General features: G+C 32.1%; 1 long non-coding RNA gene across 3 annotated transcripts; it reads left to right on the forward strand.

Moving 5' to 3' along the window:
- Positions 1 to 1,489: 1,489 nt before the first annotated feature.
- LOC130635940 (uncharacterized) lies at positions 1,490 to 15,211 on the forward strand. 3 transcript variants are annotated; one of them, XR_008982199.1, is made up of 4 exons: positions 1,494 to 1,631; positions 3,743 to 4,075; positions 4,203 to 13,072; positions 14,624 to 15,211. It is a non-coding gene; the product is annotated as an uncharacterized LOC130635940 (long non-coding RNA). The 3 variants fall into 3 exon arrangements; XR_008982198.1 differs by having other exon boundaries at positions 4,203 to 12,351; positions 12,770 to 15,211; XR_008982200.1 differs by having other exon boundaries at positions 1,490 to 1,626; positions 4,203 to 15,211.
- Positions 15,212 to 15,414: the final 203 nt, after the last annotated feature.

The following is a 15,414-nucleotide window of genomic DNA, read 5'->3' on the forward strand; positions in this document are numbered from 1 at the left end:
CGCTTTTTAGACGTCTTAAGTACGTCTATTACAAGACGTTTTAAAAACGTTTAATCAAGATGTCTAACAAACGTCTTTTAGTCGACGTCTAACAGACGTCTTGCGAAAGACGTCCTGAAAGTGGACAAAATAGACCAGATTTAGACGATTTTTAGAAGTCGTCGCATGCGTCTTTTAGACGTTTTTAAGACGTCTTTGTGCCGGCTGGGTCCTGTCAGGACAAAAATTATTTTGTATTGAATTTAGTATTAATTATAAAGAATAGAAGCAAAAGAGATGATAAGGAAGTACTTTGCAATTGTGTGTAAAAACAATTTGTTTAACTTGCGATGGAATCTAGACGCTTTGTTAATCTGTTTTGTTAGGTGAAATGAACAGATACAACCTGTCGAAAAACAACACAATGATGTAGTTTGTTGTTGCGATAGTTTAATGATTTCATTGTATATGTTTCCGAACTATAAATTATACATTTAGAAGCCACTCAGTCATGTAAAGATTTGGTTAAAAGCACGGTAGAACAGCTGTGTATTACAAAAACAATTAAAAAACACCCGGAAAATTACTAGAGACATCAAATGACAAAACACACGCTCCAAATCGGTAAAATCAATTTTTGAGATTGAGGAGAAGAATCTCCTACGGACGAAAGCTGTGATTAAAAAAATTAAAATTAAAATTGCTTTTAATTTTTTTTCGTATTGAATCGAACGTTTTGAAAGTCTTAAAAATATTGCCACATATCTGTTCAGTCATCGTCATTTAAAAATATAAATATTATCATGTCATGAACAAGCGAGTTTATTCTAGGCTACGTTTCGACAGCTACAGCTGTCATCGACGGGCAATGATCGTAATCATCTTTGGCTTATTATTATTTGAAGAGATAATTAGAGGATCGAAATTGACCAATCAGATCACAACAATTAAAATAATTAACTTTTTCACGGACCCACATGGAAGCAATAAATTGATTAAAGTCGTTTTCTATATTTCCAATAATAAATTGACTGTAACTTCTAAGTAAAGGAGTACGCACGCATTTACGTAGTTTGCGGACTTTACTAAAATAACAGCGGAAAAATAAAAACGCTGTATGGAATGTCTAAGAAGGAAATACCAATTTAGTAAATGGAAAACCCAAACTTTGTACAGATTTCTAATATTTTTGGATTTTGAAGAATTTTAAGTTACTGACATTTGTAGTAAAGACAACTTAAATTTTAACATTAAAGCCCCCGTCGGCAAATTAACTTAAATTTTGATGATTAAGGCCTCGTCGGTCACTCCTGAATAGTACACAAGGGAACAACTTCAAGAATGAATTGAGTTTAATTTACACTACATTAATAAAACGAAACATCGCTGACAAATGTCTTCAAGAAAAACGAAAGTAGATAAGAAAGTCACAATCATTTAATAAAAACTTCTGTCAGGTAAAACATAATAAAAAAATTAATGAAGCATTCAATTTAAACATTCAATTAATTCACATTCCAAAGTTGTCAATTTCACGATAGAAGGATACTGACATTTGAATAACTTTAAGAGAAAGAAACAACAGCGGAAAGCTTCAAATCAAGGGCAAGAAAATGGCGGCAAATATCACAAATTGTTGTTAACGACGTAAAGTAAATTTACCTTTCTTAATTAATAAACGGAAATATAGTTATATTTTCTGAAAACGAGCAAACTTTCAATTTAGATTCTTTGAAAGACATATATTGTACATGACATTAAATAAAATAGAAAGTTCCGTATCGCAGATGTTTTTGAAATTTAAAAGACGTTGTATCTAAAACGAATTACTGACTATCAAGAAAAATTTATAAATAAACTTAAAACAATCTACTAAATAAAGAGATGGGCGAAGCAGAAAAGTGGTATGAGTATTAACTTTGTCAGCTCTATTATTATCCGGTTAAGGGAAAAACAAAAATGTCATAACCTGGTACACATTCATCAAAAACGTTAAAATTGTTAACCCATTGCAATGCTAATTTTGTGAGATTATTTCCGCATCAATAAATTAATGAATTATAACGAAATAGTTAAAATGTCAATCCAAGTACAAAATAATATTTTATTTAATTATTTTTAAACAAATATCGCTAAAAATGTGTCGAAAAGAATAACTTTTCGAAAGCTTGAATTGAAACAAAAACTTCTAGCGTCGGTGACAGTTATTATTTAGCAGTGTTAAAAACTGATCCAAACTTAATGTGATTGATTTAATGTGAATAAAATTTTGGACTGAAATGTGATTAGCATAATTTTAGGTACAATGAACGAATTTTTTTTTTATTTCAAATATTTTTTACTCTTTTACTGATTTTAAATGATATTTCTATAACCTCCTGCTATTTTAAGCGGTCATTCTAATAACCGTACGTCTATATTTAATAAGTAATAAATTATGTAGCGCCCGCGGGCAATTAGTAAGGAAAATACGGCACATATGTCTTCAACGTTGGCGTAAGATTTCTTTCAATTTCCATTTTCTTTAGCTATCAAGTTAAAAAGTATATCACTTTCACATTTTGGTTGTGACACCTTCTCTGTCCTACCTAAAATTGGAGCAAAAATTAAGTATATAAAAAGAAGAATGAGGCAGAAGCATCAGAATGTTTACTCTCTTTTGCTTTCTGTAGTTCTTGTTCTATTACCTTCCTTGTATTATATTTTTCGGCATATCTTTCATGTGACGAAAGTGTCATACACCAAATCATCGATTGTTGTGCTGATTTTCTGGATAACAATTGGTATATTTTTTAATCAGCAAATAATTTAAAACTTTTCCATATGATTTTTTCAAATTATTTTTGATCATTATACAAATTCAGCGATATGCAAAATTTACAACAAAAAAAATTTTCAGCGTCGCAGCGCGTTTTGACCATACACGGTATCTGCTACATGACGTAAACCCATTTTCGGTTTGCTGCATGACGCCGTGGCAGCAGCATGTTTCGCTGCTCCATGCTGATCAAAGCCTTTTACATTCTTATTTTGGATTTACCTGTTCTTTTTATTGTACGGAACAACAACAAAAAGAAAACAAAGTTTCACGTGAACAAAAAAATGCAAATATTATACCGCGACGTACCACGCCGCAGTGAACTGGGTTTTCTGTTTGAATTAAGCTTTAGACATTCTTATAACTGTAATAGTCTTTTGAAAGGGGGGCAATAAGAACTGGTTTGCCGCAAAAATAGAATTCCGGAATCTTAACGGTGTATTTGCGCATAATATGCAGTCATTTTTTCGCGGTGTATCGGGGGCGCAGTTCTTTCCGTAGTGCAATAGCAATGACTTGATTTATAAAAGGAAACACAATGAAGATTTTTCATCCAGATACTTGAAGAACAAAAAATTTTACATAAAATTTTATATAACTTTTATGTAAAATTATTTGTTGTACTCCACGCGAAATTGTATTTCCACGTACCTCTCCTGATAACTTTCTCTTCTGCCACTGGTGATCTGGCTTTCGATTGATTAATTATTAAACTTTTTTTCTAAGAACTGCTGTAGTTATATCTTCGTGACCGCGTGTAGAATTTGCAAATTCTTAACCAAATTCCTAATCAACAGTGAAAAAAAAACTTTTCAAACGAGGTCAGATTCATATTTTTTAGTATTTAATTTTTACCATAAAATGCTGAAAAAATCGTTTTTCAAAAGTTATTTCCTTATATATTTTTTATAACTAATACTGTTTCCTTTTTTATTTCTTGTTCAGTTGATGGACTCCTTGATGTAAATGCAGCTAAAAATAAAAAAGAAGCGACGAAGGGAGAAAATTATACTGTTTATTGGAATATCAGCAATGCAAGGGCTCTTTATTGCATGGAATTGTATCGAAACAAAAAAACTATAAAGTCAGATGCTGCTGCTGACTGGAAATCTCTTAAAGCATCTACCGTCCACAAAACCGCTGTTACTATAAAATGCACTGCATGATGACGATACACAATATTTCATATGCTGATGATGCAAGTGAATATGTTATGAAAGTGACATACCTTTATCGCAATCCATTACGAGAAATAAAAGAATCACATTAATGTTAAAGGTAAATGCATTTATAAGATAACTGAGTCTGTATAATCAGTCTAAGTAAGGAGATGTTAAATTATTACGGCCATTTTAATAATTTACGAAAAGTAAAAGAGGACAATGTTTCCGTCTTAATGTTGCAGGTATAATATACTGTGTTACTGTTACGCAACTTCCATATGTTCCTGAATAATGTAAGTTAATTTTTTTGTTTATATGTTTATCGGACTTGAATAGTTACTCAAATAATATTGTCTTCCAGTGGTTGGAACACCTAGCCTGCAAAGTCAGTTAAATAAGCATACTTGTATCCATTGCCACATTGCCATTTTTTATAAAACGCGGCCAGTTACTCACTTTTTCCTTTATTGCAGAGCTAAGCCAGCGAGGGAAGCCCATTTGCCATTTAAAGGAGCGTCAATATTTCTTACCAGGGAACATTTTCTAAAACTTAGTCAGTTGTCCACTTATGACTTTTAGTTAATTTCCACTTATCACCTGAAGATTAAGGAGATTTTTTCCTACTGGCGTATTTTCAAGAAAATATTTATGGGAAAATATTTGTCTGTTTCTTCATTTTGCGAACTGCGGCTAAAGTGACTCTTCGGCGCGATATGTGCAAATCGAATTTGAAACTCCAATACGACGCTAAAAGAAAAAAGAAGGAAAAATCTGCCAGCAAGAGAAACTGCAGAGGACAGTAATAAAGTTTTGTCATTTGAGCAGGGGGCAATAAAAGAATATTAATAAAAGTTTACCATTTGTGCGTGTTTTATGATGGCTTCTGAATAAAAGGTATAGAAAAAACAGTTTGTGCTTTGACAGGGGAAAGCGAAGGAATTAAATGAGGTTTGAATCGATATTACTTTAATTTGCTTAGTTGAAGAACCAGTTCCCTTTTAATTTATCATCTATATAGCTAAGTAACAAATTTTTCCAACATACTTCTGCTTTTTTATGCTCTAAAATAAAACCATATATTTTATATTTGGGATTACGCACCCAGTACCAACAAAACGATAGTTTTACTATAGAAAAGTTGTAAAGAAGTTTAGATTTATTCGCCTGTAAACAAAATATTTATAACACCCTCTTCTGGATCCTATTTTTTTGTTTTGTCTTTTAACTTAATTTATTGCAAAAACAACAGGATGTCATGTTCACAGTCGTTGACGCAAGCAAGATAGTTTGATGTTGTTGGCGTTCTAATAAAAACACAACAAGGAAGAACAATTATGTAGGGAAAACATAAATATTCAGTTTTTGCAATGTGTATATCCTTTTCACTTGCTGAAAAATGAATGCCTTTAGAATAGATTCACGTTTTTTATTAACTTGTACAGAACAGAAGTGCTCTACATCTCTACCCCTATTGTAACAAGAAACCCTATTGTAACAAGAAATCCTGAAGAACTGTGGCCCGCCGTAAATTATTATTATTACTTGCACTGCCAAGCACAGTTGTTCTCTTGCGAATATAGGGGACCTGGTCCTGCCACGCAACCCTTTATGTATTGATAGTGTTTTACCAAACATAGATTTGTAAGTCTTCTTTTAGGTCTTTATGAATAACAATGTTCATTATAGTTTGTTAACACGCAACTTTAACAAATTTGGGACACGTCGTGGCTGTTGCTATTGTTACTTATTTCTATTTTTCTTCTCTTCCAAATTTCGTACTTAAAGTTCTAATTTTTCTATGAAAAATTGTGCCACAATAAGTTGTGTCGAATAGGATGGTAGGCCCATTTTCATGCCAGTCATATTTTTAAATGCTAATTTTGCTTTTACTGCTTCCTTGTTGAGCTTGAAATCGTCTTCGCTGCCCAAATGCAACCGTGCAACATCTCACTCTGCTCCGGTCTCGATTGGTCAGTTTTTCTGTCATTTTTCCATGCGTGAATTAAATAAGAGCTATGCAGGCATAATGGCAAAGCCACCGTTGGAAGCCTTTCGTTTAACCAGATGAAGTAATGAGAAAACCGCATAAAAGTAACAGATAGGGTAATATGAAAGTTTAAATGTGCCTCATTCATGTCTGGCTTTGCCTTGAACGTGTTACAGATTAAGCATTTTACTGCTAGTTCAGTATTTATGCTTTATACACAGGCGGTAACTGTGTTTATTAAACTTTAAATCAGACATCTATGTTGTAAAGAAAGAAATATCTCCTTTTTGAAACAGTTTTTCCTATTCCGAGGTTGACGTTACGCCGTTTTGACCTGTTACCTGGTTCCGAAATATATCATGACGTCACGTAAAACTGGATGACGTCATCCAAATTTTTTGTCCTATTTCTCCTCCAATGTTTTGACAAATTATTTTTGGAAGCAAAAATACTAGGCGCGTAATCACCGTGTTGGCAAATGTTTTAGAGTTGCTTATTATATTGCACAAAATGAAAGATACACATAAGAAACGTTATCCTGTAAATTTTATTAACAACCAGAACATGTTCAAATGTTTCATAGAAATAACACCCCAAATTTCTCTTCGCCTACAGAACCGCCATTGCATTTCAAACATGATAAATCAGATAAATCAATCAAAGTTTTTGTGTTACTCTTTATTATTTGAACGTTTTAAGTTCAAACTTCTTTGCAACACTGAACTCTTCTTGTTGTTGTTTTGGAAGACAGGTTCGCCTCGCTAGCTGTCTTACTTATTGATTATTTTCCTCTGTTTAAAAAGTTAATTGTTTCCTTATAGAGACAATATCAGATCCAGACAATTACAATACCTAAATTTTCAGAATTTCCCCTTTCATGCTTTAAATTTTAATATCTCCATAGTGCTTCAACTATCTTTAACTTTCACAATGAGCATTTTCACGTTGGCTTATAATATGCAATAATCCCGGTCATGCTAATAAAAAAAAGAGCGTGATAAGCGTAAACTATGATAATTAATAACCATGAGACAATGCTGTGATTTCTGCTTTTTGTATTGTTCTGTTTTGTCTGGTCTCTAAAAACAATGGCGACTCCATAATGGCGATTTTATCGAGCTCCACCTCAATGCTGATTTAAAATTACGGCTGTTTGTTTACCTACGGTTTCACACGATCATTTTGAGACGGCCCACTTATTAGACGGGAATAAGAGATCAACAAGATCGTTAAATTTGGCGGCTGAAAAAAAACAACAATAAATGCAAGATATTAAAGTGTTATTATTTCCCCTTCTAGTAAGTTTTATATCCTCAAACTTTTAGGAAAATCATAACTCCGTCTGAACATTGAAATAAATAAAAAATGTATATATTATTATTTTTCGATAAGAGTGATTACGCGCCTTTAAGACAAGTATATTCACTAAAAGCTAGTGGATTCTTGTGAAAAGAAAAATGTTTTTTTGATACTAAAAACTTGTTGTAATATATAAAAGACTTACCGTGCGACGCGATCTTTTGATCGTACTAATTAAAAAGTTTATTAAGAAAAAGAAATATTTTGGTTAAATTTGTTAAAGAAAATTTTAAACAAGGGAGAATATTGTTAAAAAGAATAGTTACACTGCTTTTTTGGTCTTGTATAATCCGTAAACTGTTTACTAACTGTAATCATTGAACATCTTTTTATAGTGATGAACCTTACACGTAGCTAGTGATCATTTAAAATTTGATATTTTTGCGAAAAGGTTGTGGAAAACAGTATGTTTTCAACATGTACCCAGGGGCGGATCTAGGATTTTTTTCTGGTTAGGCAAAATTTCATAGATTTTTTGGCAAAGTAATGTCAAGGGTTGTGGTGTTGTACGAGGTAAATCGGCCGTTTTGTGTTTTTGCTGTAAAAGGAACTAAAATTTTCCCAAAAGTAAGGTTTTTAGTTATTAAGAATCCTTCTAGATTAGAAACGAAAGTTTCTTTATAGCCAAACAAATAACAGTAACCCCCGTAGTTTTACCACTTTATCCTTGTTAAAACATGCGGATGGAAAATGCGTCTGGTTAGCAAATTCGATTTGAAACAGGGTTAGCGTTTCCATAATTTCTTTGAATCACATATTGGTATTAAGTATCTTAGCATCTTTTTTCGTTTTGCGCACATAATACGAGTACAAGTAATAAGTTGGGGATTTGCTTCATTTCAAAACATGCAATAAGTCTAATAACTAACAATACAACAAAAAATTACATTACAAGACAATTTTAGGAATAGATAGTCAACAGTAGTGCAACGTAGAAATATTGTTTGGAAAATTATAGTCTGTGGTAACAACCTGCAAATGCACAAAGAAAACCAGCATATAAAAGAATGAAAGATTTCCAGTTAGACTTACAGTGTAAGATCGCAACATATAATAAACGTGTACAAAAAGTATATAGTAATCACCTCTTCATGAAGTTAATACAGTTTAGCATTAGGGTTACTGGTGTAGTTTTGCACCAATTTCTATTAAGCATTAATTTTAATGCTATGAAATTCCCACAAGAGAAAGGCAGTTTATTAAGCCAGAAAAGAGTTAGAAATTAGAAAAATAACATCAAAACATTTAAGATGTCTCATATTATTTACCCTTACATGTCCCTGTCAACTATGTTTAAAAAATATTTTAATACTGTAAAATCTTTAAGAAAGTTTTAGTAACTATAAGCCAATTATGAAGATTCTCATATAAAAAGCAACATATATACAAATCCTACTCATATCCATAAGTTGACATGACATTTTGTTAGTTTACAGTCTGTAACAGAACGTTTTTTAACATGCAATTCTTGTTGCGATCTGTATATGTTTTACGTGAAAATCATTTCTATGATTTACTTGAATATTCACAAGTTATTTTGATTGATTTTTTTCACCAACTTTGTGGATTATACCAGATATATATCCATTGTTTACAGTTTTCCAATATTATAAGGATTCAGAACAAATCTTCTGTGTTATTTACTTGAATATTCATCATAGGTACCAGGGTGACATCAAAATACAAATTATTTTGATTGATTTTTTTCACCTTCTTAGTTCCTCTTATGAAACACAACTTTGTGGATTATACCAGATATATATCCATTGTTTACAGTTTTCCAATATTATAAGGATTAACAAATCTGTGTTCTTTTAATTGATGGTGATTTTCATTGTCAGAAGAATATTCATCTTAGGTACCAGGGTGACATCAAAATATCTTATCCTAAAACAAAATTATATCAATGTATTGCTCAGCAAGATGAGAATAAGAAATATTATAAAACAAACTTGGACTATTCTTAGATTAGGTATTGCTTCATTCTTTTGTTTTTAGCAATATTATTACAATTAAAAGTAACATGGGAAAGTCAAAGAGATCTTCTCGTGTTCTTAAAAGTTTTAAAATGAGCAGTGGGATGTTGCATATAAAATGCACTGTTTAAAAGTTCCCACAAAGTCAAAGTTCTTAGGAACAATCACAATAAAAAAGTATATGCTAAGCGTATAAATTTGGCGGTGGGACGAGGTAGAATCCTTTGACGTTTAATTATATCTCATACTGTATACATCGATTTCTTAGAGAACAGAAAGAATTAATAACTTTTAGTGTCTACCTGCTTAGCAGGGACACATGGATGAGTGCTTATGGTTTCAAGGACTGACAGCATTCAAAGATTACCTTTTCTGATTTGATGTTTAGGGGAGGGAAAGGGGATCTGCAGATCTATTAACATTTAGCTTGGACTTTTGCGTTCATGAAAGAGCTGTCCCTTAGTTATCTTACAAGAATGTATTCTCTCCCAAACAGAAACAAAGATACACAGTTGCATAAACGGCTACACGAAGCCTACACGAAGCCAGTGACCCTTAAGACGTTAAAGAAAAAAAACTAACAAAATTCCAACTAATACACATACAGGTAGCTAGTAATACTCTATACCGAATTTAACATACACATCAAAACATCTTTCGACCGCCAAGACAGTGTTTACATAAATTGCCTCCGTTAGCTATCTCGTTTGGCATTGGGCTTTTATGTTTTTAAACAATGCATTTGATCAAGGCCAAGTTAAAACCTTTTGTTTTGATAAGAAAAAGATTTAAATTACACGTTTTGTAAGAACATCTGGTGGTTTACCACTTTTAAGAATAGTTCTTGACACAAAAGTGCCTAAAATTCAGGAGCAGCTAAAACTAAAATATTTCAAGTATTACTGAATTTATTGTCTCTTGCAGAGGAAGATAAAGGTTTGGTTTGAGACAACAACACGGCACACGTGGCCAAAAATACTTCTCTCCAGCATTTCCAATCCTTTCAATGTCTGAAAAGGTTTCCAAATTCAAAACTTCTTTATTTAACTTAGGTGGCATACAATTGCTTTAATATTCTAGACATTTGAAGTGCTCCCTGCAATTGGACCTGATCCAGGTAAACCATGTTGAAAAAGAAACATCCACTCCATGTAACCGTACCCGTGGTCGTTTTAGGCGTTTAAACTTTAAAACCCACGGACGTTTTAGGCGTTTTTTCTTCACATTCCAGAATTTCATTCATTGGAACTTGAAAACCCGCGGACGTTTTAGGCGTTTTTTCTTCCATCTGTGATTTTCATTCATTCGGAACTTTAAAACCCGCGGACGTTTTAGGCGAATAGACATTTTGCCTAAGATCGCCCCGGGTTTGCTTATTTGAGTAAAATAAAACACGCACGCCGCGCATCGTCATAGTCGAAATCGGCGGATGCCAAAAATAAATTGATAAAAATAATTTAGTTTTTTTTTAGATTATTCTATCTATAGAGAATTTTTTTTCTAGTTCACAAAACTAGGCTTAGGCAATTGCCTAGGCTGCCTAACCCTAGATCCGCCCCTGGTACCTGCTACACATAAAAATAGTAACGAATTGTAACGTTACGTTGATTTTTAATGCTTTTAAAAACTAAATTTCAGCTAGCTTGCCCTCTGTCCTGATCTTCAGATACTTAGATTAACTACAGTTTTTTTCCTATGGACGCAAGGGCAAAAAATGTTTCGTCCTTAAGAAGAATGTGAATGCCACAGCTTTTGATTTTTTTGCATGTTGGACATTTTATTACAATTTCAATTTCTGTCTTAATTGAGGTGGTTAACCTCAACGAAAATGTGGACATTTTTATTTGAAAAACGAATCAAGTAAGATGCCAAATGTCCAAATTTGTTACCACTTAAATATGTCGTCAATACTTTAGGTTAAATAAATTTGTTTTGATAACAAAAAAAATGGTTAAAAGTTGTTTTCCTTATAAGACCTATAACAAGTTTTTAATTTGATTCTCAATTTAATATCCTTTAAAAAAAGTATTAATCGTTCTCAAGAAGGCTACTAAGTGTGAATCATATCATCGTAACTTAATGGAAAAGAAATATTGTGACTAAGCAGAATTTTTTTAAGCCTAACCAACTTTTGACTGAGTCAGTAAAGGTTGTTCCTGACACATAAAATAAATATGTCTAATAATGATTTACAAGGTCCTGAATTCTGTGGAACACAATTAGCAAACAGGATTGACGTAATCAATGAAAAAGCTGAAGTTGAGATATATGGTCATCCAAAACCCAAAGTAATTTTTTATACACACAAACATCAAAAACTTCCTGGTGCGTGTGAGTTAACAGAAGAAAGACTTAAGAAGTACAAATGCGAAGTGGAATTGACAAATTTCAAATGCGGAGAAATGCTGTATTTGCAAAGTCGCGGTTACGACGATATAAAACTAATTTCTTTATCCCTGTTAATTGGCAACTGTGAGTGCTTAATTACCAAGTCTCTGGTACTCATCATTACTAATTGTAAAGTGAACTAATTGTTGAAAATTTCGGCCTCATGGGAAAATATAATAACTGTTCTACATGTTAATGCCTAAAGTATACAATAAAATTTTCTCTCGGGTACTGACTAACACTGAGTGAAATGTACAACGTATTTGCACATTTCTTATTTGGTGTTTTGAAAAAAATTGACTAAATCTCTTAGAAAATATAATGCAAAAAATTATAACACCGAAGGAACCATAAAGAATCAAATTATTTTAATTATTCTACAGCAATAATTTTTAGATACCCCGCAGAATGTAAGTTATAAAGCAGATTCTAATGGATGCTACACACTTAAATGGTCTATCCATCATCTTGGTATGGAATGTGTTAAGAAGTACTAATTGAAAGGGTTTCTTTCAGAAAAATTGTAGCCAAAAAGTTCGACAATAGTAACAACACCAACGAATTACTTTATGTGCAACATTTCGATACAGTATGTGACAGTTAGAGCTGTATCTCTATGGAACGATACAAGTAATTGGGCTTTACAAAAGATAAAAGACAAAAGTGGTGTGCACCCAAAACGTAGGTTTTTTTCTTTATTTCTCAGTTTTCACTGTTTTACAGAATGAAGCGAAAAAAAAATGTATTTAATAATATTCTTTCATAGAGGAATATGATATCAGGATTGCCTAAAGCATCAATGTCATGTTATTTTTTTGTCCTGTCGTCTTAAAAAAAATAATAAAAAAAAAAAATAATAAAAAAAGTTTAAAAAAAATTATGTTTGAACCTTTCACTATGTTGAATTAATTTGTGTTCGAGTAACAACATGCAAATATGTTATGCTAACAGAGACATCTTTTATCGAAAGAATCCAATGTCTGACACAAAACACAGTTCCACTCACTTCGTCTGCTTACATATAATTAAATGAATAGTCTTATCACAAATTCCAAGAAGTGCATTTTGCAAGAATTGATGAAGGTTGAATTGTTTATAGATACGCCGCTAAATTTAAGTTACAAAGTAAATTGCAATGGATGCTACATAGTTACATGGTCCATCCACCGGTTTTGGATAGGATGTGTTAGAATGTACGAATTGAAAACGCTTCTTGACGATGAATCATTGTTAAAAAACACGACAACAGTAACAATCATTTTGTTTCATTTTGAGTCGAACAATCATTTTATGTGCTATCCATCAATACGATATATTAAAGTTAGAACAGTATCTATATGACATGATAAAAGTAAATGGGTTATGCAAGAAATAAATGCTGAGCGTGTTGCACAACGAAAAGGTTAGGCATCTATTTTTTCAACGTTGGATGTAATATTTGTGCAAATGATCGTGTATCTTTTTGTTTTGTTTTTGATTTTTCTCAAAATGGGAAAAAAGAATTACTTTGCCAATGCTCAGCAACAATTTGGACGCGAAATCATCTGTTTTTACTGATGTTTACGAACACACAATGAGAATATACACTTTCTATAATTCTTGCATTATGAAAAATTCGCGCAATGGCCTGAGAAAGCTCTGAAAATAGAGAGAATGGAACGTCTTGATGTGTGTAAAATATATTACCGTTTTAGATTTTGGATCTAAGAAACTGATTTAAGTTCGCTAAACTCTCTAATTCTATATACCTGCTAATACCACAATTTTAGGTAACAACAGCATTTTAAATTCCCTATAGTAACGATCCTTGTTTACGTTATATTATGTCTCGGTGTTGTAGTTTAATATAAGGATTTTCTAGGGTATAAAAATTATAAATTGTGTCTTTATGCTTTCTAATTACAAGACATTTTCTATTTATGTCGCTAGGTATTTCGATTATGATGGTGTGAACACTCTTTTTTACCCTGTTTTAGGAAAGACATTGGGTCTTTATTTATAGGTAACACTTACGTTTTTATATGCGGTAATGTATCAAGCAAAAGTCCATCCAGCTTCTACTGCCAAAACAAAAAAGAGAAAAAAACAAAATAAATAAGAAATAAACAAAATTGTTGATTAAAAGAAAGAAGTTGTCCAAAAGGAGTGAGTAATGCGTATAGTATAATCGATATTTAATTTTTGTGGTTTTGTATTTTTTACAAACGGGGGCTGGTCTAAAAAACCTTTTGTTAATTTTTTTCAAATGGCGTTTATCTTATTATTAGTGATCACTAACACATTTACACAATTTGCGATGATTAGTTTGATGTGGCAATTACGTTTTTGTTCTTCCTATGGTAGACATGTATCAGATAGTTATTTTCCCAAAAATGGAAAAACATTACGTTACAGTACAATACAAAAACTAAAAATGGACTGTTCAAAATCCAATCTCCATTTACTTTCCTCCAATGTAAAAAGAGGCACCATGTGCACAGCTTACAGAGTTAATTAATAGTTTTAAAAAACAGAAACAAATAAAACGGAATACACAATACTACTCAGCCGGTGTTTTAAAGTTGTTACAGGCTGACGCCAAGGAAATTAAACACCCTTACGCTACCCCTTACGCTGCTACAACTCTAATCAAAAGACCAGAGTCTACGGTGACAATTCATCATGCGAACTTTAAAAAATTTGGATTGTTTATGTTTTGTATATGAAATTCGTAAGGGGAGAAACGCATTGCGGGAGACAACTTTCTGGTATAGCTTTTAAAATAAACTTGGATGTGTACATAATTAAAAACAAAGAAAGATTTTATGCGCTTTTCAGTGTGTTACTAGCATAATGAGGTTCCTATCGGTTTCTTTGGTTGGCTACACTTTTATTTTGAACTTTCTGTTTAATAAAATTATACATTTATTCTTCCACCACCACAAATGTGCTTATTATTTTCTTCTTTATTCAGATTTTAGTAATAAGCATCAACTACCATGGCAAAATGCTGGAGATGGGAATGATGACGGTTATGAAATGGCAGGAGTAACATCGTCTTATTATGCAGATCTTAATCCTTAATTTATAACACCAAGCATCTATGCTGTTAATTAACAAACGGCAAAACAGCAAAAGCAGCATCGTTTAATTATGCGGAACTTAATGTTCAAACAAGAAAACCAAGTTTTATTCTGATTCGACAACAACGTTTTGAACAATATTGCAAGAAGTACTTATGCGTAACTGCAAAACTCAGTCCTCCTGCAACGTAGCATTTTCGCTTTATTGAAAGTTTATCTGCATTTTAATTTTGTTTTTAGACGTACTTTATTTCCTTCAGCACCATCCTCTTCATATTATTCTGTACTCAGCCTTTTTTTCATTGTTTATCATGCATCTCTCGTGTCTAAATTTGAACCTTTATAACAATTTGATACCTATTTTTGATAAATAATGTATATCATTTTGCGCATATAGAATTAATTATATTGGTGACTATATAAATAGTTGTGTACATATCGATAGTTTATGGCGACAAAAGAAATGCGGATTTTCTCAAGATTACGGAGTAGTTGTATTACGCATTGAAAAATCTGCCCTCAAGCACCAAAGTTAAAAATATGAGTGACAAATACTGGATACTACTAAATCAAACAAAATGACCAAAATAAGAGTTTGTTGTAAAATTTATATAAAGGATAGTATAATTTAATACTTAATAACGTCTAAATGAAGTTGACAATAAGCAAACCCAAAACTAAA

Source organism: Hydractinia symbiolongicarpus, chromosome 3 (genome assembly GCF_029227915.1).
Source record: "Hydractinia symbiolongicarpus strain clone_291-10 chromosome 3, HSymV2.1, whole genome shotgun sequence".
NCBI lineage: Eukaryota > Metazoa > Cnidaria > Hydrozoa > Anthoathecata > Hydractiniidae > Hydractinia > Hydractinia symbiolongicarpus.